Source organism: Saimiri boliviensis, chromosome 7, assembly GCF_048565385.1.
Source record: "Saimiri boliviensis isolate mSaiBol1 chromosome 7, mSaiBol1.pri, whole genome shotgun sequence".
Taxonomy (NCBI): domain Eukaryota; kingdom Metazoa; phylum Chordata; class Mammalia; order Primates; family Cebidae; genus Saimiri; species Saimiri boliviensis.
Window position 1 is genome coordinate 9,764,429 of NC_133455.1, and position 15,144 is coordinate 9,779,572.

At 51.8% G+C, this 15,144-nt stretch overlaps 1 protein-coding gene across 16 annotated transcripts in view; it reads left to right on the plus strand.

The window, feature by feature from the left end:
• The window catches only part of PITPNM2 (phosphatidylinositol transfer protein membrane associated 2), a 167,447-nt gene that overhangs the window by 67,590 nt on the left and 84,713 nt on the right, over positions 1 to 15,144 (plus strand). Inside the window, exon 1 of one of the 16 annotated variants that reach the window (XM_074402089.1) lies at positions 1,511 to 7,223. The exons of the other annotated variants lie outside the window; for them this stretch is intronic. The gene's annotated coding sequence lies outside the window, so the exon portion shown is untranslated. Of the gene's footprint in view, positions 1 to 1,510; positions 7,224 to 15,144 lie in introns of those variants that run through there. 16 annotated transcript variants of the gene reach the window in all.

The following is a 15,144-nucleotide window of genomic DNA, read 5'->3' on the forward strand; positions in this document are numbered from 1 at the left end:
AAAACAAGACCAGGACCCCCGTCTGGGAAAAAGGACTACGTGCCTCTGGGGCTTCATCCGGTTCCAAGGGGAGGCAACTGGGTTCACCCTAAAAATAACTGAATATGCAAACAGCTTCAGCATGCAAATGTTTTTCGTATCTGTGGGCTGGATAATTTAAAGGTACAGCTGTTTTTCCACTGTCCCTATCTGTTTTTGCTGAAGCAGGGAGGAGGTCTGGGGTGAGCTGAGCCCTTCCGGGGTCACCATCCACCAGCACCTATGGGCGAGGTTTACCTGGGTGCCCAGCTGCTGCCCTCTCTTTAGATGCCACCTTCCCTGGGACGCCCCAACCCTGTAACTTTCAGCAGGCCCTCAAGGGTCCCTGTCATGGAGCAGAAGCTGCCAGCAGGCCTGGCATGAGTACAGTCACCCTGGCAGGCTTGCTAAGGTTGTGGGGGGTTGTCCACCTGACTTCAATTCACCAAGCTCATCCAGCTCAGAAAAATGAGTAAAGGAGTTTTCAGAGACAGGGAGGCTATAAATAGCCCGACAGGACAAGGAGAGGTGAGAGGCCAGTGACTTCAAGGTTGTAGCCCAGCTCCTAGCCAGCTGCCATATCTCCATGTGTCCTGAATGCCCCCAGGCTGTTGCCCCTCGACGTGCTCACCTCAGGCTCTGTTGGCCAAATTCTGGTGTTCCAGGTCCTTCCTGGCCTCCAGCTTGCTTCCTGGTGGCTGCTGCTCTGTGAGGCTTTAAGGCACATTGTCACCTCCATGGCTGGGTACTCTCATCTGCCCATGTCATAATCCTCCCGTAGACATGCTATATCTGGGGAAAAGCATCAAAGCAGCCACCTGGGAGGAGCTTGCCATCAAGTGGGGCATCTGAGCACTGCTGCTTCTTGGGGATGATAGGCCTGTGGCTTCAGCTCCAAAGCTGTAGGGCGGGACCAGGAGTTAGTCTACAGTAGGGATGAGGATATAACTTCAGGCCAGGCACTGACCTCTACAGGGTCTCCATCCATCCATCCATCCATCCATCCATCCATCCATCCATCCATCCATTTGTATATTTAGAAATGTTATTCAGTGCCTGCTACATGCGTGTTCTTCCAGCCTGAGGATACAGAAGTGAATACAGACAACCAAAATCCCTACCCTCACAGAGACTCCATTCTAGTAGGAGAAACAGACTGTTAAAAACTTTTTTTTTTTTTTAAGAGATGGGATCTTGCTACGTTGCCCAGGCTGGACTAAAATTCCTGGGTCAAATGATCCTCCCACCGCAGCTTCCTAAGTAGCTGGGACTACAGGCATGTGCTACTGTTCCTGGGCAGACAATTTATAAAATTGTCTACATACAGATGAACCCAATAAGACATGCTTGGTGAAAGAAGCCAACATGGAAGGACAAATACTGTATGATTCCACTTACCATGATTATATGATGAGGTCCCTAGAGTTGTCAAATGCATAGCGACAGACAGAACAGTGGGGGCTGGGGTTGGGGAAGGGGAAATGGGGAGTTAGTATGTAATGTATAGAGAGTTCAGTTCACCTTCCCTCAGGGGAAGGTGAATTGGTTCTGGAGGATGGTGGGGATGTTATATAACAATGTGAATGTGCTTAATGCCATGACACTGTGCACTTAGAAGTGGCTAAGATGGGTCAGGCACAGTGGCCACGCCTGTAATCTCAGCACTTTGGGAAGCCGAGGCTGGCGGATCAGTTGAGGTCAGGAGTTCGGAACCAACCTGGCCAACATGGTGAAACCCTATCTCTACTAAAAATACAAAAATTAGCTAGATGTCGTGGCGGGTGCCTGTAATCCCAGCTACTCATAGGCTGAGGCAGGAGAATCGCTTGAACCGGAAGGCAGAGGTTGCAGTGAGCTGAGATTGTGCCAGTGCACTCCAGTATGGGCAACAGAGCAAGAAGACTCTGTCTCAAAAAAGAATAATAATAATAAGTGGCTAAGATGGTAAATTTTATGTTATATATGTTTTGCCACAATTTTTGAAATAAAAAGGAAAGAAGAAAGAAAAGTAAGTCAGGTACTAGATAGCTATCAGTGCTCTGAAGAAAATTAGAAAGGGTCAGAGGAATGCCAGGGTTAGAGTCAGGGCTAAGTTTTACATAAGGGTGTCATGGAAGGCCTTAATGAGAAGGGGTCCTTGAGCAGAGGAGAGGGCTAGTGGCAAGTACAGATGCCCCAAGGCGGGAACTTGCCCATGGCCTTGTCAGGGCAGAGAGATGGCAGGGCAGAGCCTGCTGGCCATCACTCTGAGTGGGTGGAGAGAGGCCATTCAGGGCTTTGAGCATGTCCTGGTTCTTTAGCCAGTCTGTTGAGGGAGCTAGGAGAAGGCTTTGCAGGGTAGGGGTACAGGCCCATCTTCAGCTGCAGCTCTCACCTCTGGGTGACTTACCTGTTTGTGGGCTCAGCACAATGGGAGTTAATGATGTTTTACTTAGTGGTGTGTTTAAATTTTTTCTGTTTTTCTGGAGTCTGCACTATCCCTCCTTTCTCAGCTTTGGTGGGAAAAGGGACAGGAAAGGTGGGACCAGGACAGGAGAGGGGTAGCTTGCTCAGTTTTCAGTCCCTGCTGTCTGGGCTTTGAAGCCACACAGCTGCTGAGAAGCAGGCAGACTTTTGCCTATCCAACAAGGGTGCATGGTGCCCCCTGCCCCTGGGTCTGCTCCTGAGACACCTCTCAGGAGGCTCCTGCAGGGCCAGGTGGGCAACGGGTTGGGGCCCTGGTTGTCAGACCCCACCCTATTGGAGAAGTTACTTCCCTTTCTGAGTCTGGATTTTTGCGTCTGCAAGCGAGAGGGCTGGGTAGCAGTCAGGTCTGGATTCTCATCCTGACACTCCCTGCCAGAGGGGCCTGAGAGAGCAGCTTTGTGGGTATGCAAAGCTTTCCCTGAGTGCCCAGCTCCACAGCCCACTGAGAACCAAGGCCCTCTGCACAATCCCCTCAGTGGTTTCTGTCACCACATGAGGGATTGTGGGGGGGGGGAGGGGGAAACTGTTCCAATTCTACAGCTCCTGCCCAGACATTCCAGGGATAAACTCAGGAGTTGCTGGGGGAAACAGCAGGTGAGGGGTTCTAGAACAGGGCAGAGGAGAGGCCTGTTCTAGGTGGTTCCCAGACCCACATCATTATGGAGTCTATGGTGCCCACTCCCCAGCTGGTGTCTGTGCCGTTCCCTGAGAGCCCCACCACCCACCTTCTGTCCTTGTAGAGGCGTCTCTGGAGCTGGGCTGGGGATAGAGCCTGCTCCCCTGCCCAGACACTGTGGGGTAAGTAGGGAGAGGAGGGGTTGAGGGAAGAGAGCAGGAGCTAGGCCTGGGCCTGGACCATGCGTCCTTTTACGCTTGTCATCTTGTCAGACCTTTGGGTTGCTCTATCCAGGGCAATCACCACCAGCTTCGTGTGACTATTTAAGTTTAGTTGTAAATTAAAGTGAAATAACATGGAAAAATTCCATTTCCCGCTCCCGCTCATCACATTTCAAGTGCTCAGTAGCCACCTGGGGCCAGTGGCAGGTCATGGCAGGTCATTGATAGGATAACAATGAATCATGTGGATGTGTCTGGCTGAGGCATTCACTGCAGAGAGACGTCAACCCCCTCCATCTTTAACTTAAAAGGTTAATGCTGAGTAGCTATATTAAAATGTGGATGTGGCTCAGGTTTCAAAATGAAAAAGGGGGTTAATTCTAGGACGATAAGCATAAAACCGTGATTAGATCCACAGATTTCTGAGCACTGTCCATAGTGCTCACTGGACGGCGCAAGTGTGCAACATGTTTGTCACTAGGGAAAGTTCTACTGGGCAGCACCAGTCTCGTCCCTAGAGCAACCCCATGGGGTAGAGATTGTTGCCCCATTTCACAGCTGGAGAAGTTGAAGCTTAGAGAGGGGCGATGACTGGCTAGTCATGGAGTCGGTGGGTGCCAGTGGTCCTGGCACCGGGGTTCATTTGGTCTCAAAGCATGAATGTGGGATTGGCGTATGCATATGTCTCCCTGCCCAGCTGGCTGCTTACCTGGGAGGAAGCTGGAGGCCCACTTGTGGGCTACACACAGGCTTTTAGGATCTCTGTCTTGGGCCCCAGGGCCAGCCAGAACCTCCCTTACTTGGTCACCCATGGGAAGCATTGCTTTAGTGGAAAGGCAGAAAGAGATGAGCATTCAGTTTGGGGCCTCTGGGCTTTGCAACTTTGAGAACAAATCCCTTAGAGGGGACTCTAGGACATTTCACTGGCATCTGAAAACTTCATTTTAAAAGTGAGAAGCTAAGCACAGTGGCATGAACCTGGCCTGTAGTCCCAGATACTTAGGAGTCTGAGGCAGGAGGATCATTTGAATCCAGGAGGTCGAGTCCGCAGCAAGGTATAATCACACCATTGTACTCCAGCCTGGGCAAATGAGTGAGACCCTGTCTCATTAAAAAAAAAAAAAAAAAAAAAAAAAAAAAAAAAAAAAAAAAGGCCCGGCGCGGTGGCTCAAGCCTGTAATCCCAGCACTTTGGGAGACCGAGGCGGGTGGATCATGAGGGCGAGAGATCGAGACCATACTGGTCAACATGGTGAAACCCCGTCTCTTCTAAAAATACAAAAAATTAGCTGGGCATGGTGGCACGTGCCTGTAATCCCAGCTACTCAGGAGGCTGAGGCAGGAGAATTCCCTGAACCCAGGAGGCGGAGGTTGCGGTGAGCAGAGATCGTGCCATTGCACTCCAGCCTGGGTAACAAGAGCGAAACTCCGTCTCAAAAAAAAAAAAAAAAAAAGTGACAATAGCCAAAAGATAGAAACAGCTCACATGCCCATTGGCTGATGGATAATACATAAGCAGAATGTGGTCCATCCATGCAATGGGGTCCATCCATGCAATTCAGTCATTAAACAGAACAAAGCACTGACACATGGCACAACATGGATGGACCTCGAAAATGGGATACTGAGTAAAAGAAGCCAGACACAGAAGGCCACATAGTATATGAATCCATTTATATGGAATGTCCAAATGTCCAGAATAGGCAAATCCATAGAGACAGAGAGAAGATTGGTTGTTGCCAGAGGCTGGGGGAGAGGGGACTGGAGAGAAACTGCTAATGGGTCTCCTTTTGGGATGCTGAAATTCTGGAACTAGATGGAGGTGGTGGTTGTACAACATTGTGAATATACTCAGTGCCACTGAAGTGAACACTTTTAAAATGATTAAAATGGTAAATTTTGTGTTATATGTATTTTACTGCAATAAAAAAAGTGAGAAGAAGCAGTAGAATCTAGATGGTGAATATATGGATGTTCATTATAAAATGTTTTCAACTTTGCCATATGCTTGAACACTTTCATCATAAAACACTGAGGGAAAGGCCGGGCACAGTGGCTCACGCCTGTAATCCCAGCACTTTGAGAGGCTGAGATGGGCGGATCACCTCAGATCAGAAGTTCAAGACCAGCCTGGACAATATGACAAAACCTCATCTCTACTAAAAATACAAAAATTAGCTGGACGTGGTGGTGGGCGCCTGTAATCCCAGCTACTTGGGAAGCTGAGGCAGGAGGGTTGCTTGAGCTCTGGAGGCAGAGCTTGCAGTAAGCCGATACTGCATCACTGCACTCCAGCCTGGGTGACAGAGCAAGACTCTGTGTAAATAAATAAATAAATAAATAAATAAATAAATAAATAAAGCACAACATCGAGGGAGAAAGCAACAGGATTGGGCTGCCCCCCCCACCCCCACAACTTAAATGTCTCTGTGTCAGGGCAACCAGGTCTGGTAGGCTGTGGTGACGGCTGCAGGCCTACTGAAGCCTTAGTCCTGAGGGGCCTGCCAAGTGAGCAGGAAGAGATAGGAGGCTGGGGATGCTGTTACTGTGCTCCCAGGCCTAAGGAGACCACAGTTCCTGAGGTGGCTTCAGTACTGTACTAGTTCCTGCCCTGAGCCTTCCCAAAGTCCTGCCACGTCTCAGTGCCTGGGAGTGCAGGCTTGTAGAATGTGGTATCATCTCTGTCTGTAATAAGGAGATAGAAGCTGGAAGTGACCAGACTTGCCTCTAGTCATGTGATCTCCAAGGAGAGAGACTGAGACCCCATCAAGGTCTCATGGCTCTCTCTCCAGCCTCACTTTGCTGCTCCCAGTATGAGTGGGACCAAGTGGCCAAAGCCAGTTTTGAAGCTGGGACATGGGCAGCTGCAGCAGTGAGGCTGGCACCGGTGTGATGGGAGATGCCACCCAGCATGGGGAGCCTAGGAGTCCCCGTCCACCTGCCGGTGCGTCCAGGAGAGCCCCCTCCCCCTGCAGTGCCCAGCAGCCTCCCTTCTTCTCTGCTTCCTACATGGGTGGCACTGGGCCATCGGAGCCATTCCGTAGGTGGGCATCCCCTCATCCCTGAGGGTGGGAAGATGTGACTCAGGATTTGGCAACAGAGTTTTAGAAACAGGGAGGCTGGGCAGTGGAAATCCGCAATGCCTCCCCAAACACCAGGTAACACCTAAGCCTGGGGAGAGGGTCACTTTAGTCTCTGGGGTCCCAATTTCAGACTCTGGCTGAGCAGCATGGCATGAGACCAAGGGCCCAGGCTCTTGGCAGAGGGGCAGTGGAGCACCATGAGGCAGGAGAGAAAGCCCCCATCTCCTCCCTTCTCCTTGGTGTGGTGGTGGCCATCAGCTGCTGCTTTTGCCCATCGGTCTGGCCAGTGCCCCTCCCCGCCTTGCTGCCTGGACCCTGAGGCCTGGTATGGGGGAGGCTGCAGCAGCAGAACTGTGGGATTGGCTCTCTGCTGATGCCTTCCCTCCGGCATATGGCTCCTCCGCCCGCCTTGGGCTCTGCCAGCGGCTCCCCTTTCTCCATGGCAACTCAGCTCAGTGGTCCCAGTGGAGGAGAGAAAATCAATTCTCCCTCCTTCCCGCCCTCCCTCTCTGCTCCCCACCCCTTCGTCTCCAGCCTGCCTTCCTCCCTTCCTCCGGCATCCCTGCCCGGGCTCACAGCTCCTCCATCCACCCGTCTTGGGGACACGCGCGCTCCTCAGTGTCCTCCATCTCCAGGCATGGGCTGCTGGGAGAGCCGTGTGCTGGGGGTGGCCCCCTGAGGCTGGCAGCATGGGGAGCTCAGCGGACCTCTGCAGGGATGGGGGGCTGCTGCATGACCCCAGCCTGGCTCCTGCGGTGCACACCTCCTGACTCTGATATTTTGTCCCCCCACCCCTTCCCTCACATTGGCCTCCTAAAAGGTAATTTTCTGCTCCTTCTGAAACATGTCACTGCCTCAGGAGGGGTTTATTAGCAAGGAAGGCTCCGTCTGGACACGCGGGCTGCTTGCTTTCTCTCCGAAGAGCTGAGATGGAGGGAGAGAGAGAGGGAGAGGCCTGGCTTGGCATGCTCGGAGCTCAGAGGGGGCACAGCTGAGTTTGGGTGCGTGGGGTTCTCCTCTAGGGAGTCTGTGAGTAGCTCAGCTCCTGCCTTCCAGTGCTTGGGTAGATACAGTGCTCCATTGTACTTCCATTTTTCACTGTGATTGCCACAGAGCATGGAAAATCTGCTTTCCTGGACTATGGTTGGACCAAGGAGAGGGGAGGAAATTTAGAGGCATGCACGTGGGTCCCAAATGGAATAAGGTTCAGGAATGGTGATTGTTGGCCACAGGTTGGCTTTCTGACAAACCCTTCATTGTCTGAAAATGAGAGTTCAGTGAGGAAATGTTTTGTCCTTCCCCACCCCGATACCCCCATAACCAAGATTTCTAAGAAGGTGGTATAGGGAGGATTGTCTGCTGGCCGGCCTCAGGCAGAGCGGCTCTGCCAGTGTGTCTGTCTGGACAGCACCATCTGTTTGGGACAGCCCATGGGCACAGTTTGGTTCAGGCAGGATTTCAAGCCTGCTGCCCAGTGGGTCAACATTCTGCATCATTTCTTCCCCATCCCCAGTAGAGGCATTCAGAATGACTCTTAAACGGCTTTCCCAGAGGGAATCTGTGATGCTAACCCCTCAGCAGCGCAGCCCAGGGAGACACACTACCACCCATGCCTGGCATAGGCAGCTCCCCCCGGTGACCTCTGCTTCCTGTGCAACAGGCAACGGAAAAAAAGAACCCTTGGTTGTCAACGAGAACAGCTCCTGTGTTGATGGAAAATGAGGGCCAAAGAAACCAGATTTAGCACCCAGTTCTTAGAAGCTATGGGTTTGAACGGTGTCTTGAGAGTAAGCCCTGTCTGATCTTTAAATAGAAAGTGTACACAAAGTATCCCCATTGACTCACCAGGGAGCTTCAAAGTTCAGGTACCAGGGAACCCATACTCAACTCTGAAAGAGGCACTCAACTTGGAGGGCTGACTGCAGAGAAGTCTAGATGTTCAGGTATGTGTCTGTGTCTCAGGGTGCAGCGGGGATTGAGGGTGGGACCAGACTTGGTTCGCAGAGTGAATAGTTCAACATAGGACTCCAGCCTCACAAGCACCTAAGTTGATTCTGTTTTTTGTTTCAGCATTCTCTCTGACATTGCTTTAATAACGGCATCGGAGCCTTGAAGGCAGCCTGAGACAGGACTCCCTCTGTGGTTCTGTGGTTGCGTCTTTAAACTATTTTTATCTCCCCCAAAGCCCCCCAGAGATCCTGAATTCTTGGTGCTTCTCTTTGAGCAATCACATGGGTTACGACTGGGCAGGATGAGAGGAATGCTTTTGTGTCTACATAGGTCTGTGCTGTTTATTCCTCTGCTTTGGGCTGGAGACTCACCCAGACCCTCCTGGCATCTGGGTGGTGTGCAGGCTTCTTAACAACATTATGGGTGTCTGGATTCTGGTTGGTTGCTGGGAATTCTGATGGGTTTACAAGTTATGTGATGGGTGGGAAGGCCATGTGCTGGTTTTGTTTGGGTTGGTTTTAGTTTGCTAGCGAGCGGAAAAACTGATGTGACACCTGAAAGGCCAGCCCATGGGTGGCAGCACCCCATTCTCACCTCTGCTTTCAGCCTCAATGGGAGGCACCCGGCCCTGCCATTGCAGCTGGGGCTCCTCTGCCCTGGGGTCTTTCGTGTGAGCTCAGGGTGATGCAAGTGTGTATTCAGTCAGCAAGCCCAAAAGTCAAAAGAACAGCCAGAGCCAAGCTGACGTTTGAAGAGGGAGGCAGGCTTCTCTAGCCTGGCTGCATTGGCCCGAGGTAGATCCTGAGTGCTCTGCCCTGGTTTCCCTGCTCTCCTGTGTCCTTTCTCAGTGGCTGCTCCAAAGGGTAATTTCATGTAGTGGTGACTTAACTTGAAAGCATCATAGGAGCCACAGAGAGCATGAGAGCAGCTTGGAGAGGTGGGAGCCCGGGCTGCCAATGGCTTTAGCCCATGAAAGTGTGGAAAGCTCGTTCCAGGAAAATTGGAATAATCACTGCATTGGCTGGCTTTCAGGCAGTGAGTGGTTTTTTCTTTAATTTGACAGGAGTGCTGGGATTCAGAGAAGGGTGTGGTGGGAAGCCCTGTGGTTCAGATAGACCTCACGAAGCCATTGAAGCTCCCAGGAGAAAGTCTGATTTCTTTTCCGCTGGCCTGGCTCACAGCATGATGGGATCCACCACCCAGGATGTGCTGGGCAGGACAGGCAGCTCTGATGCAGGTCAAAGATTCTGGGACTCAGAACATCTGCCTTGGCCCCTGCCCAGCCTGTGCCCAGCTTTGAAAAAGTCTGTGGGTGGTGATGTATGAATGACTTAAACTGCAGAAAAAGAAGCTCATGAACATTAAACTCTCTCAGTCTGTCTTGTGAGTTTCCTGAATAGTATGTGTGTGTTCACGCACCTACATGCCCTTGCCCACATGTGCACATACGCAAGCACACACATGCTTGCAGATACACACACAGCCTCCCCACATGCACAAAGACATGTGCACATACCATGCAGCACATACATGCAACTCACAAGCTTACACCCATATGCATGCACACACAGATATGTTTTCCCTGCCTACTAGCAGGGGTGTGCCTACCATTTGGCATTCTTCTTGTGCTAACATGATCCCATGTAAACAGTTCCCAGAATTGGTAAGATCAGACAGATGTCATTTATGCATTGCTTTACAGCTCAATGTTTCACCTGAGTGAGACAGACTGTCCCTGTCCACTTCTGGAAAGAGCCGCCTCTGTTCCCTCTTTTTCTACCCTGTGCTCTGCTACATGGTCTGGTGTATTACTGAGACTGGCATGTTTGTGTCTGCAGGGAAGACTCTGAGTACTGGCTTTCTGTCCAGGGCTTCTGAGGGCTGCCAGTCCAAAGGAAGGGAGTCATCAGAGACTGATAAGTTTAATGTGTGCTGAGCTGTAAGGCTGTGTGTGTGTGTGTGTGGGGGGTGGTTGTATGTGTAGGCGTGTGTGTCCATGTGAAGTGTGTGGTGTGTGCATGTGGCATGTGTGTAGCTGTGTATGTGGTATGTGCATATGGACATGTGTGTATATGTGCATGTGTGGTATGTTGTGTGTGTGGTGTGTTGTGTGTGTGGTATGTTGTGTGTGTGCATATGTGTGGCATGTATATGTGCCTGTATGTGATTTGTGTTCCTATGGTGTATGTGAGAATATGTGCAGTGAGTGTGAGTATACGTGTTGTTTGTATTTGGGTATCTTTTAACTTTGCATTCCGTTTCTCCCCATTTTCTGCTTCAATTTCCAGAGCAGGGCTTAGCACATTCCTTAACCCACGTCTGTACTGGGATCTTAAATCCACTTCACAGACACTTTCCCAAGTCTTATTTGATTTAACAGTTTGCAGCCACCCTAGAAGTACTTGGTGTTGCTCCCATTTTACAGATGAGCAGACTGAGTCTCAGAGGGTTGAGTAGCTCGCCTGTGAAGGCAGAACCAGAACTTGGATTTCTGGCTCTTTCACTCCTTCACTCCCTTCTTCCCTTCCTCATTAGTTATAAATGCAACCTGCTTTGCATGGGCCATGGCTGCTGGGCTCTACGCCTGAAGACTAGACTCAGCCCTTGTCTTTCAGCAGGGGCCCAGTATGGGAGGAGGCAGAGGAGGTTGGGTGAGGGGAGCTGGGGGCGCTCACTCTCCCTGCACTCCACAGCCACCCACCTTAGTTGTCTGTGAAGGCAAACAGAAGGAAGTAGAGAGAGGATGGAGCAGGCGGTCTGGGGATGAGGCGGAGGAGAACCCCCTGCATCTGCCCTGCCACTCAGTCGCCCCAGGGCTTCCACCCAGAGTGCCTGAGGCCACTCAGCACTGTGGAAAATCTGGATAACTCTGGCCCTGATCTGCTGTTCTGCTACAGGAGCAGAGTGGCTCCCTTTCTTTTAAAAATTGCTGTATCATTTTTCGTCACAAGACAGTCTGCATTGTGGGGTCTGTGTGTTTTAGGCTGAGGATTTCGGCGTTGGTGGCTCAGCGTAATAGGAGCAGCACTGTGCATGAGAAGATGTGTGCCTTAGTTTCCTCATCTGTAACATGGAGATAAAACTGTCTGCTTCACATAGCTCAACACAGAGAACAGGTGTGACGTGCTTGGAGATGAACCACCTTTGTGGCAGTGGCGAATGGTAGGCTGTTGTTAGAGACCAGGCATTCGCATAACTTACTCTTCAATAGGTCAGGAGAGTTTAAGCCCAGAGATGCACACAGAGAGCCGGAGGGGCACAGACGCAAGGCAGATGGAACAAAAGGGAAGCAATTGCTGCTTTTGGGTAGAGCATAGAGGGGAGTTCTTATATTAGTTATGCAACTTTTCTGTAATTTAGAGACTATATGAAAATGAAATATAGAAAAAAAAGACTCATGATTTAAGAGCTCTTCCTAAGAGGTTGACAGAATACTGTCGTAACAACCAGCAGCGGGTTTGTACCTTAAGGACCCACGAGAGGCCAAGTGAGTAAAATGGAAACTCCATCCTCAGGGAGGCTAGAGACAGCTGGTCAGCCCTGGAGGGGACAGGGAGCTCTGGGGAGGGGGGCAGGTGATGGAATCACACCAGCCAGACTTTCAAAAGGCAGGGCTCTCCCTAGACACCAGGCCTTGGAAGTCAGGCTTCTTCCCTGATCCCTGTCGGAGCTCGGGATTCTGGCTTGGATGACTTCCCCAGGGCCCTTGCCTGGCGGCCCGAGTCTCTTCTTCCAGAGCTCCAGGTGAAAGAAACTGTATCTTATGATGGTTTCCTGACTGGGTGCTGGTTTTGTTTGGTCCAATGTGCAGTTGCAGGTTTAGCCAGTAGGTCAGCTTTGTGGCCCTCTCTGCTGCTGCCAGCATCCTGAAAGCCCGTTTCAGATGACTGTTTGACTTCAAAACCTTGAACAGCTGTTGACAGGGAGCACTAGACCTGGAGTCTTGAGAGTCTGGGGTTCTGGCTCTACCCTAGTGGACCTCTCTGAACCCCCACTGTCTCTCTGACAAAGCCAAGTTTGGTGGAAATGAATGAATGAATGAGGGACTTGAAGATGCTTTGTCACTCTGCAAAGGGTTGGTGTGTCTTGGGAGAAGACAGGAGGGGGACAATTGCCAGCCTTAACTTGCTGTCTACTTTGTGCCTCAGTTTCCCCAGCTTGTTGCATAGTGAGAGGAATTTTCCTTATTAAGTCCCCATCACCTTTCTCTCTTTTATTTATTTATTTTTTTTGAAACAGAGTCTCGCTCTGTCGCCCAGGCTGGAATGCAGTGATGTGGTCTAGGCTTACTGCAACCTCCACCTCCTGGGTTCAAGCAAGTCTCCTACCTCAGCCTCCCAAGTAGCCGGGACTACAGGTGCCCATCACCATGCCTGGCTAATTTTTTGTATTTTTAGTAGAAATGGGGTTTTACCATATTGGCCAGGCTGGTCTCGAACTCCTGACCTTGTGATCCACCCGCCTCGGCCTCCCAAACTGCTGGGATTACAGGCGTGAACGCTGCACCCGCCCCCCCATCACCTTTCTCTAAGCAAGACTGTGCTCAGGCGGCAGAGGTGAGGGGAGAATCCAATTTAGAAGACCTTGTCCCTCTCCCCTGTCTGCCATCAGCCTGGTTATAAGATCCTGGAGAATTCCTTTGACCTCTCGGAGCCTCAGTTTCCTGGTGTGCACAGCAGGGTTAGCGATGGGTGCCCTCAGGAGACTGGGAAGGACAAAGGGATTGTGTGTGCCCAGCACTTTGTTTCATGCCAGCGTCCTCACTTTTCCCGTTGCCCTGTGCCCTTGTAAAGCACTTCACAGCTTTCTAGGCGTGGGCACACCATTATCACAGCCTGTGGCTGTGAACGGGCTTTGACAAGCCTGTGCAGACAGGGAATGGGGAATGGGTAAATTTAAAACACTCTTTCCGCCTGACTTCATTTGCCTGCTGGGCGTGTGCTAATTGCATGGCTAAAGTCCCCTTTCCAGGACTCTGGGTTCCTAGGATGGAGAGGATTGGAACTGCGCTGCTCTAGGACCTTCCTGAGGTGGTAGGAAGAGCAAAATGTGGTAGTCATACAGGCTTGGGTTTGAGTCCTGGTTGTGTGACCCGCAGAAGCTGCTTAATACCACTGCATCTCAGTTTCCGATTGTGTGGAATGGGGGTGATGGTCCCCCCATGGGCATTGTGTGAGAATTCAAGAGTGTGCTTCTTGCCTGTCTCGTTGCAGGGGTGTATGAAACAGGTGATCAACTTGTAGGGCTCTCCTCCAGTGTCGGATTGCTCCGTACCAGAGGCTGTCCTAGGATCAGGGTCAGGCCAACCGCTGCTTTTCATGCTTCCAAATGTTTGGAGAGCCAGTGCAGTGTCTCAGCCAGTGGAGCTTTCTGTCAGGGGGCATGATCATCAAGCCATTTGTGCCCTGTCAGCCACCTGAACCCAGAGCCACTCCCTGGACTGAGTGTCTTCAGGGAAAGGTGGGCAGCAGAGTTCTGCAGCCCACAGGTCTCTCCCTCTGGCTGTCCTCCACCCCAGCAGGCACAACACACAGTCAGCAGCGTGGCTCATGGGGAGCACATGGAGAAGATGAGCAGCTCCACGGCCAAGGTGAGGCCTCTCTTGGACCCAGAAAGAGAGCAGGGACTGGAATTTATGCTTGAGTCACCAGCTGGCAGCTTCAACTTAGATGAGAAGAGCCAGCATGCCTGTTCCCCTCTGCTGCCCGCAGCCCTCTGCCCACTCTACTCAAGAGTTCAGCCTGTTGCTCCCTCCCAAACAACAGTGGACACCTAAGGATCCCAGGTTAGATCTGATAGATGGGGACACTGACCCAGACAGACCCAGGGCAGCTTTCCTGAGTCACTGGGAATCACACAGTGCTGGGCCAGCTGGACAGGATCCTGGGGGCAGAATGGAGTTCAACTCCGTCTCTCTGCTGGCTTCCCTGCATCCCCCTATTTGCAGCCAGGAAGGGCTGAGCTGGTGACTCTCGGTGTCACCCCTTCCATGTGGCCCCTGCTGTCACGGCATTCTCTGGGTTGGGCAGTTGCATGAAGGAGCGTGTTGATGTGGGGCCCTTAGGGCTGCCCCCATAACTGGACTGGGCTGAAGAACCGGTTGGTCCCGTGGGGTTATTTAGAAGGCATGGGGTGTAGGCCTAAGCTCCCCAGCTCTTCCTTGGAAGAGGCTTGGCCTGTGTAAGCTGTTACTGCCTGGCGTGAGGAAGTAGCACACCAAGGAGCGTCCTGTCCCATGGGCAGCACATCCCATGGGCAGCTCTGCTCCTCAGGGCAGACAGTGGAGCTGGGAGGGGGGACAATGCCTGCTTCCCAGACTCAGTGCATGTCACATTCCTCTGGGCTGCCTGGCCTGGGCATTCTAGGAGACCTCTGTCCAGAGGGGCAGACTTTTCCTGATGCCTGCACCAACATGAGTGCCTGCCAAAGGCCCTGAGGGCACTGATGACAGCAGCTGTGACAGCAGTACCATTGCCCATATGGCCGTGGGACCCTTGGGTATGGTCCAGCTCAAACCCCTTCGCTATAGCTGGGACCCTGAGGCCCACACAGGTCAGGGACCTGCTCCAGCCTCAGGGCCTTGTAATCACTACTTGATGTGATCTTCTGTCTGTAGCCTGATAACTTTCAGGGCCCAGTCCCTGCTCCCCACAGTGGACATGGGCTTAGGGCATGATTTAAGCCCCAAGAGCAGTGAACTGAGCTGAGCTAGGGGCCAGGGCATGGCGACGTTTTCACCAGGCCCAAGGTGAGTGGAACCTCTGGACTTGCCTGTCCCTGGGCTGTGTCTA